This window comes from Coregonus lavaretus (assembly GCF_964263955.1).
Source record: "Coregonus lavaretus genome assembly, chromosome: 19".
Classification (NCBI taxonomy): domain Eukaryota; kingdom Metazoa; phylum Chordata; class Actinopteri; order Salmoniformes; family Salmonidae; genus Coregonus; species Coregonus lavaretus.
Genome location: NC_140006.1, coordinates 13,099,337 through 13,109,837, shown reverse-complemented (window position 1 = coordinate 13,109,837; position 10,501 = coordinate 13,099,337).

Genomic DNA, 10,501 nt, shown 5'->3' with positions numbered 1-10,501 from the left:
GAAGCACGTAGGGTGTAAAAATTGTCTGTCCTCTGTTGCAACACTCACTCCAGAGTCCAAACTGCCTCTGGAAGCAACGTCAGCACAATAACTGTTTGTAGGGAGCTTCATGAAATGGGTTTCCATGGCTGAGCAGCCGCACACAAGCCTAAGATCACCATGCACAATGCCAAGTGTCGGCTGGAGTAGTGTAAAGCTCGCCGCCATTGGACTCTGGAGCAGTGAAAACACGTTCTCTGGAGTGATAAATCACGCTTCACCATCCAGCAGTCCAACGGACAAATCTGGGTTTGGAGGATGCCAGGAGAACGCTACCTGCCCCAATGCATAGTTCCAACTGTACAGTTTGGTGGAGGAGGAATAATGGCCTGGGGCTGTTTTTCATCGTTCAGGCCCCTTAGTTCCAGTGAAGGGAAATCTTAATGCTACAGCATACAATTACATTCTAGACGATTCTGTGCGTCCAACTTTGTGGCAACAGTTTGGGGAAGGCCCTTTCCTGTTTCAGCATGACAATGCCACCGTGCACAAAGCGAGGTCCATACAGAAATTGTTTGTCAAGATCGGTGTGGAAGAACTTGACTGGCCTGCACAGAGCCCTGACCTCAACCCCTTGGAACACCTTTGGGATGAATTGGAATGCCGACTGCGAGCCAAGCCTAATCGCCCCCAAAATCAGTGCCAGACCTCACTAATGCTCTTGTGGCTGAATGGAAGCAAGTCCCGCAGCAGTGTTCCAACATCTAGTGGAAAGCCTTCCCAGAAGAGTGGAGGCTGTTATAGCAGCAAAGGGGGGACCAACTCCATATTAATGCCCATGATTTTGGAATGAGATGGTGTCCACGTACTTTTGGTCATGTAGTGTATGTGTGGAGTACAGAGATGAGGTAGTCATTCAAAAATCATCCTAAACACAATTATTGACTTGTTAAGCACATTTTTACCCCTGAACTTATTTAGGCTTACCATAACAAAGGGTTTGAATACTTATTGACTCAAGACATTTCAGCTTTTCATTATTATTTTTTTTTTTTTAATGTCTAAAAAACATAATTCCACTTTAACATTATAGGGTATTGTGTTTATGCCAGTGACACAAAATATACATTTACTCCATTTTAAATTCAGGCTGTAACACAACAAAATGTGGAAAAAGTCAAAGTGTGTGAATACTTTCTGAAGGTACTGTATTTCCAGCCTCCAAACAGTGGTGAATGGGAAGAGAGATCTGTTACACAAAACACCAAAAAGTGCAATGACATTTGGCGATTGTCATTAGGCCAGAATGTATGCGTCCGCTGCTGTCCGCGCACGTCTCGGAGTCGGCCACTCATCTCTGCCTTGGCAAAATGTTGGTGTTCTCGTCGAACCACATCGCATTGTGGAGCATAGGCTATACCACCCATTTTCAAATCATTTTCATTGCCTCTGACATGCGGTAGTTATAAAAAGTGTTGTAGTAGCCGACAGTTTTCTTGACATTCTGTTTAAATTATTGTGATAGGCTGATGTTTTGCCGATACGGTGTACCCCCACTCTATCTTTTGCCGGAACGCCGTACCGGACTGTACCACTTTACTTTCACCCGGTATGCGCCGAATACAACTGGTGTAGACTTTACCGTGAAATGCTTGCTTACGAACCCGTCCCAACGATGTAGAGTTTAAAATAGTAACACAAGAGGAAAAAAAAGTAATACACAAGAATGGAGTTATGTACAGGGAGTGTCAGTACCAGATCAAGGTGCAGAGGTATGAGGTATCTGAGGTAGATATGTACAGTACATGAAGGCAGGGTAAAGTGACTAGGCATCAGGATAGATAATAATACAAGTCAAATAGAGAACAGAGTAGCAGCAGCAAATTATGAGAGTAAAAGTGAGTGTGAATGTGTAATGTGTAATGTTGTGTGTTTGTGTTGTGTCGGTATGCATGTGTGTGTGTGTGTATATGTAGTGTATGTGAATGTGTGTGGGTTTTGTGTTGGAGTGTCATTGTAGTGTGTGTGAGTGAGTGTGTATACATAGTCTAGTATGTGTGCGTAGAGTCAGTGCAAATAGTTTGGGTACCATTCATTGGCTATTTAGCAGTCTGGCTATTTAGCAGTCTTATGGCTTGGGGGTAGAAACTGTCACAGAGCCCGTTGGTCCGAGAGCCAAAGCTCCAGTATCATTTGCCGGACGGTAGCAGAGTGAACAGTCTATGGCTTGGGTGGCTGGAGTCTTTGTTAATTTTTCAGGCCATCCCCTGACACCGCCTGGTATAGAGGTCCTGGATGGCAGGGAGCTACCACCGTCGTGTGGTTGAACAGGGAGTACAGGAGGGGACTAAGCACACACCCCTGAGGGGCCCCCGTGTTGAGGGTCAGCATGGCAGAGGTGTTGTTGCCTACCCTCACCACCTGGGGCCGGCCCATCAGGAAGTCCAGGATCCAGCTGCAGAGGGAGGTGATAAGTCCCAGGGTCCCTAGCTTGGTGATGAGCTTGGAGGGGACTTTGGTGTTGAACGCTGAGCTGTAGTCTATGAACAGCATTCTCACATAGTTATTTCCCCTCTTGTCCAGGTGGGAGAGGGCAGTGTGAAGTGCAATTAAGATTGCGTTATCTGTGGATCTGTTGAGGTGGAATGCAAATTGGAGTGGGTCTACGATGTCTGGGATGATGGTCTTGATGTGTGTCCAGCCGTTCAAAGCACTTCATAATTACAGATGAGTGCTACAGGACGATAGTCATTTAGGCAGGTTACCTTGGAGCTCTTGGGAACAGGGACAATGGTGGTCAGTTTGAAATATGTTGGGATTAAATCAAATCAAATCAAATCAAATAGTATTTGCCACATGTGCCGAATACAACAGGTGTAGACATTACCGTGAAATGCTTACTTACAGCCCTTAACCAACAATGCATTTTTTTATAAAAAAGTAAAAAAAATGTAAAATAAAACAACAACAAAAAAGTGTTGAGAAAAAAAAGAGCAGAAGTAAAATAAAATAACAGTAGGGAGGCTATATACAGGGGGGTACCGGTGCAGAGTCAATGTGCGGGGGCACCGGCTAGTTGAGGTAGTAGAGGTAATATGTACATGTGGGTAGAGTTAAAGTGACTATGCAAAATAATTAACAGAGTAGCAGCAGCGTAAAAAGATGGGGTGGGGGTGCAAATAGTCCGGGTAGCCATGATTAGCTGTTCAGGAGTCTTATGGCTTGGTGGTAGAAGCTGTTGAGAAGCCTTTTGGACCTAGACTTGGCGCTCCGGTACCGCTTGCCGTGCGGTAGCAGAGAGAACAGTCTATGACTAGGGTGGCTGGAGTCTTTGACAATTTTGAGGGCCTTCCTCTGACACCGCCTGGTATAGAGGTCCTGGATGGCAGGAAACTTGGCCCCAGTGATGTACTGGGCCGTACGCACTACCCTCTGTAGTGCCTTGCAGTCGGAGGCCGAGCAGTTGCCATACCAGGCGGTGATGCAACCAGTCAGGATGCTCTCGATGGTGCAGCTGTATAACTTTTTGAGGATCTGAGGACCCATGCCAAATCTTTTCAGTCTCCTGAGGGGGAATAGGCTTTGTCGTGCCCTCTTCACTGTCTTGGTGTGTTTGGACCATGATAGTTAGTTGGTGATGTGGACACCAAGGAACTTGAAGCTCTGAACCTGTTCCACTACAACCATGTCGATGAGAATGGGGGCGTGCTCAGTCCTCTTTTTTTTCCTGTAGTCCACAATCATCTCCTTTGTCTTGGTCACGTTGAGGGAGAGGTTGTTATCCTGGCACCACACGACCAGGTCTCTGACCTCCTCGCTATAGGCTGTCTCATCATTGTCAGTGATCAGGCCTACCACTGTTGTGTCGTCTGCAAACTTAATGATGGTGTTGGAGTCATGCTTGGCCATGCAGTCATGGGTGAACAGGGAGTACAGGAGGGGACTGAGCACACCCCCCTGAGGGGCCCCCGTGTTGAGGATCAGCGTGGCAGATGTGTTGTTACCTACCCTTATCACCTGGGGGTGGCCCGTCAGGAAGTCCAGGATCCAGTTGCAGAGGGAGGTGTTTAGTCCCAGGATCCTTAGCTTAGTGATGAGCTTTGAGGGCACTATGGTGTTGAAAGCTGAGCTGTAGTCAATGAATAGCATTGACTATTACAGACTAGGACAAGGAGAGATTGAAAATGTCAGTGAAGACACTTGCCAGCTGGTCTGCGCATGCTTTGAGAACGCGCCCTGGTATTCTGTCTGGCCCGGCGGCCTTGTGAATGTTAACCTGTTTAAATGTTTTGCTCACATCGGCCACGGAGGGCAAGATCACACAGTCATCTAGAAAAACATGGGCTTTCACGCAAGGCACAGAGCTATAATCCTCGAAGCGAGCATAAAAGGCATTTAGCTCGTTTGGGAGTTCTGCATCGCTGGGCAACTCATGGCTGGGTTTCCCTTTGTAATCCATTATCGTTTGCAAGCCCTGTGACATACAACGAGTGTCGGAGCTGGTGAAATAGGATCCCACTTTCCTCCTATATTGTCCTTTTGCATGTTTCATGTCTCGTTGGAGATCGTAGTGGGCTTTCTTGTATGTGTCAATGTCCGTGTCTGTTTCCTTGTAAGCGGTAGCTCTAGCCTTTAGCCCATTGTGGATATTGCCTGTAATCCATGGTTTTTGATTTGTATACATTCTTATAGTCACGATGGGGACGACATCGTCTATGCACTTATTGATGAAGCCTGTGACTGTTGTGGTAAACTCCTCAATGCTATCGGATGAATCCTGGAACATATCGCAATCTGTGCTAAAAAAACAGTCTTGTAGCCTTGCGTCTTCTTTATCCAACCACTTCCGTATTGAGCTCATCACCGGTACTTCCCGTTTGAGCTTTTGTTTCTAACCCGGGAGCAGGAGAATGGAGTCATGGTCAGATTTGCCAAAAGGAGGACGAGGGAGGGCCTTGTACGTGTTTCTGTGGGTAGAATAAAGTGGCTTAGGAGACGTGTTGGTAGAAGTGAGGCAGGACGGTTTTAAGTCTCCGTGCGTTAAAGTCTCCGCCCACTAGAAACGCTGCCTCTGGGTGAGTGGTTTCCTGATTGTTTATGGCCCCAGTTTACAGTTTGTTGAGTGCCAGAGTGGTGTTGGCTTGTGGAGGGATGTAGACAGCTGTGATAATTATGGATAAGGACTCTCTTAGTAGATAAAAGGGTCTGCAGCTTACCATGAGGTATTCTATATCAGGTGGGCAAAAACTTGAGATTTCCTTCACACTCCACCTCTTTTCGACTTCTCCGAAGCCGCCGTCCGATCTTGCCGCTGCATGGAGAATCCACTGAGTACTACATGCATAGCATCATCTCTGTAGCTCAATTGGTAGAGCATGGCGCTTGTAAAGCCTAAGTAATGGGTTCGATCCCCGGGACCACCCATACGTAAAAATGTATGCACACATGACTGTAAGTCGCTTTGGATAAAAGCGTCTGCTAAATGGCATATTATTATATTATTAATATCCAGCCATGTTTCAGTAAGACATATAATATTGCAGCTTTTCAAGTCTCTCTGATAGACATATACAGTTGAAGTCGGAAGTTTACATACACCTTAGCCAAATACATTTAAACTCAGTTTTTCACAATTCCTGACATTTAATCCTAGTAGAAATTCCCTGTTTTAGGTCAGTTAGGATCACCACTTTATTTTAAGAATGTGAAATGTCAGAATAATAGTAGAGAGAATGATTTATTTCAGCTTTTATTTCTTTCATCACATTCCCAGTGGGTCAGAAGTTTACATACACTCAATTAGTATTTGGTAGCATTGCCTTTAAATTGTTTAACTTGGGTCAAACGTTTCGGGTAGCCTTCCACAAGCTTCCCACAATAAGTTGGGTGAATTTTGGCCAATTCCTCCTGACAGAGCTGGTGCAACTGAATCAGGTTTGTTGGCCTCCTTGCTCGCACACGCTTTTTCAGTTCTGCCCACAACTTTTCTATAGGATTGAGGTCAGGGCTTTGTGATGGCCACTCCAATACCTTGACTTTGTTGTCCTTAAGCCATTTTGCCACAACTTTGGAAGTATGCTTGGGGTCATTGTCCATTTGGAAGACCCATTTACGACCAAGCTTTAACTTCCTGACTGATGTCTTGAGATGTTGCTTCAATATATCCACATAATTTTCCTTCCTCGTGATGCCATCTATTTTGTGAAGTGCACCAGTCCCTCCTGCAGCAAAGCACCCCCACAGCATGATGCTGCCACCCCCGTGCTTCACGGTTGGGATGGTGTTCTTCGGCTTGCAAGCAACCCCCTTTTTCCTCCAAACATAACAATGGTTATTATGGCCAAACAGTTATATTTTTGTTTCATCAGACCAGAGGACATTTCTCCAAAAAGTACGATCTTTGTCCCAATGTGCAGTTGCAAATCGTAGTCTGGCTTTTATTTGGCGGTTTTGGAGCAGTGGCTTCTTCCTTGCTGAGCGGCCTTTCAGGTTATGTCGATAAAGGACTCATTTTACAGTGGATATAGATACTTTTGTACCTGTTTCCTCCAGCATCTTCACAATGTCCTTTGCTGTTGTTCTGGGATTGATTTGCACTTTTCACACCAAAGTACATTCATCTCTAGGAGACAGAATGCATCTCCTTCCTGAGTGGAATGATGGCTGCTTGGTCCCATGGTGTTTATACTTGCGTACTATTGTTTGTACAGATGAACGTGGTACCTTCAGGTGTTTGGAAATTGCTCCCAAGGATGAACCAGTTTTTTTCTGAGATCTTGGCTGATTTCTTTTCATTTACCCATGATGTCAAGCAAAGAGGCACTGAGTTTGAAGGTACGCCTTGAAATACATCCACAGGTACACCTCCAATTGACTCAAATAATGTCAATTAGCCTATCAGAAGCCTCTAAAGCCATGACATCATTTTCTGGAATATTCCAAGCTGTTCAAAGGCACAGTCAACTTAGTGTACGTAAACTTCTGACCCACTGGAATTGTGATGCAGTGAATTATAAGTGAAATAATCAGTCTGCAAACAATTGTTGGAAAAATTACTTGTGTCATGCACAAAGTAGATGTCCTAACCGACTTGTCAAAACTTTAGTTTGTTAACAAGAAATTTGTGGAGTGGTTGAAAAAATGAGTTTTAATGACTCCAACCTAAGTGTATATAAACTTCTAACTTCAACTGTACATACATACACATACATATACACATACATACATATATATACATATTCTTTAAAAAAAAATATTTCCCTTTATTACTTTCCAACCCCACCACCCCTTCCCTAATTGGAGTAAACTAGTGAACAACAACGCGTAGGCCTCTACTTCCAGCTTATACATACTATATACATTTTATGGACACAGTACATTTTACAATAATTCTATTTTGTTTGTTTTTACTCCTGAACTTCCTAAACCCTCAACCTTTCTTATAATTTTCATGATGTCCATCCAGTTTGCTTCTATATGCCATATCTTTCTAACAGTGCTCTTTCACAAAAGCTCTCAACCCATAACCTATATACTTATTATGGACACAGTATGCTTTACATTAGTTCTCTTGTTGTTATTAGTTGTTGTTAGTTGTTATTAGTCCCATCCTTCAGCTCCATTCAACACCTCCCATCTATCTCTTAATACCATCCATATTGGATTTCTATTTGCCATATATTTTTCAACTGTACTGTGATGTTTCACAAAAGTTCTGAACTCTTCTATTCTCATTGTTTCTACAGATTGTAAATTGAAAATAAACATTTTTGCTAAAAGTATTATTATATTATTGATCGATTGACTATTACTTTTCAGATCACCCCAGTAGTGCTATCTGCAGGGTTAGCTCCAGGTAAATATTGCAATCCTTCAGCCATTCCCGGACCTGTGACCAAAAACAAGCTACAAATGGACAGTACCAAAAGAAATGATCTAATGATTCTGTCTCTTCGCAGCAAAATCTGCAGAGCTGGGAAGATTGTATCCCCCATATAAATAACATTCTATTGGTAGCAATAATTTTGTATAATAATTTAAATTGAAAAATTCTACGTTTTGAATCCGTTGTCGTTTTGCATATCAGTTCATAAACACTATGGCATGGAATCGGTACGTCAAAAATCTCTTCCCAACTTTTTTGCAATCTATATGGGACGGCTTTCAATCTTTTGGTCCTTAAATGAAACTGGTATCTGATGTCCAGAAGTGCTTAGTGGTCATGTGTGATAATAGTATGAACTTTCTGTACAAAACAAGGATAAACACGATAAAAGTCACTATATTGCAAAGTTGGGGTTTAACTTGTAAGATGTCGCCCTTCTCTGTCGGCGCCATCTTCATGAGGTGCTGCTGTATCTCTCAACTCTCTCTCGCTCTCTCGCTCTCTCCCTCTCTCTCTTTCTCTCTGTATGCGTGCATGGGTGCGTGCATCTTAAAGATAATATTTTTGGGTTGGGGACTGGGGCTTGTAGTCTGTAAATATGACTGGCAATTGGTGGTCCTAGTGTAAAGTTGTAATGGGGGACGAGGTTGAGGAGGTTTTGTAGAGAACAGCAGGATTAGTGTTAATCACACTGGTATTCCCCAAGGAGATCGTGAATAGACAATGACAAAGACATGGGAGGTCTGCTGACCACCCCCTCCATCCCCCGACCCCGAGAACTACCCCCTCAGTGACCCCTCTATGACCTCTAGACCAGGACTCCTCAACTCTGGGTACATCTAGGATCAGGTCCCCCCTGTCAATGTATTAATTATGATCAGCATTATATCAGCATTTCTACTCTGAGACTCTGTGTGTTGGTTTTCATTATGGCCACTTACTCTCATTGACAAGACTCCATTAAATGGCTGTCGCTATTTGAAGTATTCCAGATAACTATTCGGCAGAAAAGTAAGAAGTCGTAGAGCTATTACACAACTGCCTGAACTGTTTTTAGGGTGAAAGGTGCTGTAGTAAGATGCCACATCAGACTCATTAATTGGCTGCTAATGTCTGTCTCAGACTCATTAGTCAGCTTTTAATGTCTGTCAGATGTTACCTGTCTACTGGCAGCGGGGGAGATGGATCACATGACTCGAGTCAGTGGCTTCAGTAATAAGGGGAGCACAGGTTGCCAAATTGGACAGGTGGCTACACCAGGAGAGAGAGGGAGAAAAAAAAGAGGGACTAGGTATTGCTGTATACACCGAGTGTACAAAATATTAAGAACACCTTCCTAATATTGAGTTGCACCCCCCCTTTTTTGCCTTCAGAACAGCCTCAATTCGTCAGGGCATGGGTGCTTCCCACAGTTGTGTCACATTGGCTGGTGGTGGACCATTCTTGATAAACACGGGAAACTGTTGAGCGTGAAAAACCTAGCAGCATTGCAATTCTTGACACAAACCGGTGCGCCTCGCACCTACCACCATACCCGTTCAAAGGCACTTAAATATTTTGTCTTGCCCATTCACCCTCTGAATGGTACACATACACAATCCATGTCTCAATTGTCTCAAGGCTTAAAAAGCATTATTTAACCTGTCTCCTCCCCTTCATCTACACTGATTGAAGTGGATTTAACAAGTGACATCAATAAGGGATCATAGCTTTCACCTGGATTCACCTGGTCAGTCTATGTCATGGAAAAGCAGGTGTTCTTAATGTTTTGTATACTCAGTGTAAGCTAATTTACGCTGGGGGGACTGCCTGTCACCTCTCTACCAGTACCGGGAACACAAACTTGCATGCACGTACACACACAAAACACGCACACTAGGGTTACCGTGGGAATGCCTCTGGCATTGCGTTGGTCAATGAGGTGATGCATTTAAATGGAAATCCTGAAAGAAATGTAAACCCTGGCTGTGTGTGTGTGTGTGCGTGCATGCATGCCACTGTGTGTGTGTTTGTATGTCTAAACCCTGTCTCTCTCCACCCAGTCACACACACATTAGGGTACGGTTGGCTGGGTATTAAAGACACCCCACTGCCACTCCCCTGTATAAGACCAGCCGAGATTAGCTAGTTCTATTACCACACTAATCTAGTGACCAAAAGACCACAATGACACCCTACAGAGAGAGGGAGAGAGAGAGGGAGACAGAGGGGAGAATGATTGAACTTAAGCATTAATTCTAACAGGGATTCCATTCTCTTAACATGGTATCTTCAGTGGCAGCCTGCAGAGACAGACGGACAGATTAAGAACTGGTGTCTAGCTTCGTGCTCCAGTCTCCCTCAAACTCTATTAGAATGGGCGAGTGGGTGCACATGTATCTATATGACAGTGTGTTTTGTGTGAGAGGGTTAGTCTGTGGGAGAGAGGAGTGTGTCTAACGCCGTTAACAGGATCAACTCTTCAAAAAGACTGTCCCAGCATATCTGCCCCACACCCCTATCCCACAGGGCAGCTTTGTGTTGGTGTGTGTGCCTATCTCAGATCATAGGCAAAACCCTTGTGTAGAATGTCCACGGTGATTTGCCTGTTGCCTGCAGCTGGCAAGATTTGTATTTAATCCAAAATCAAATATCCCT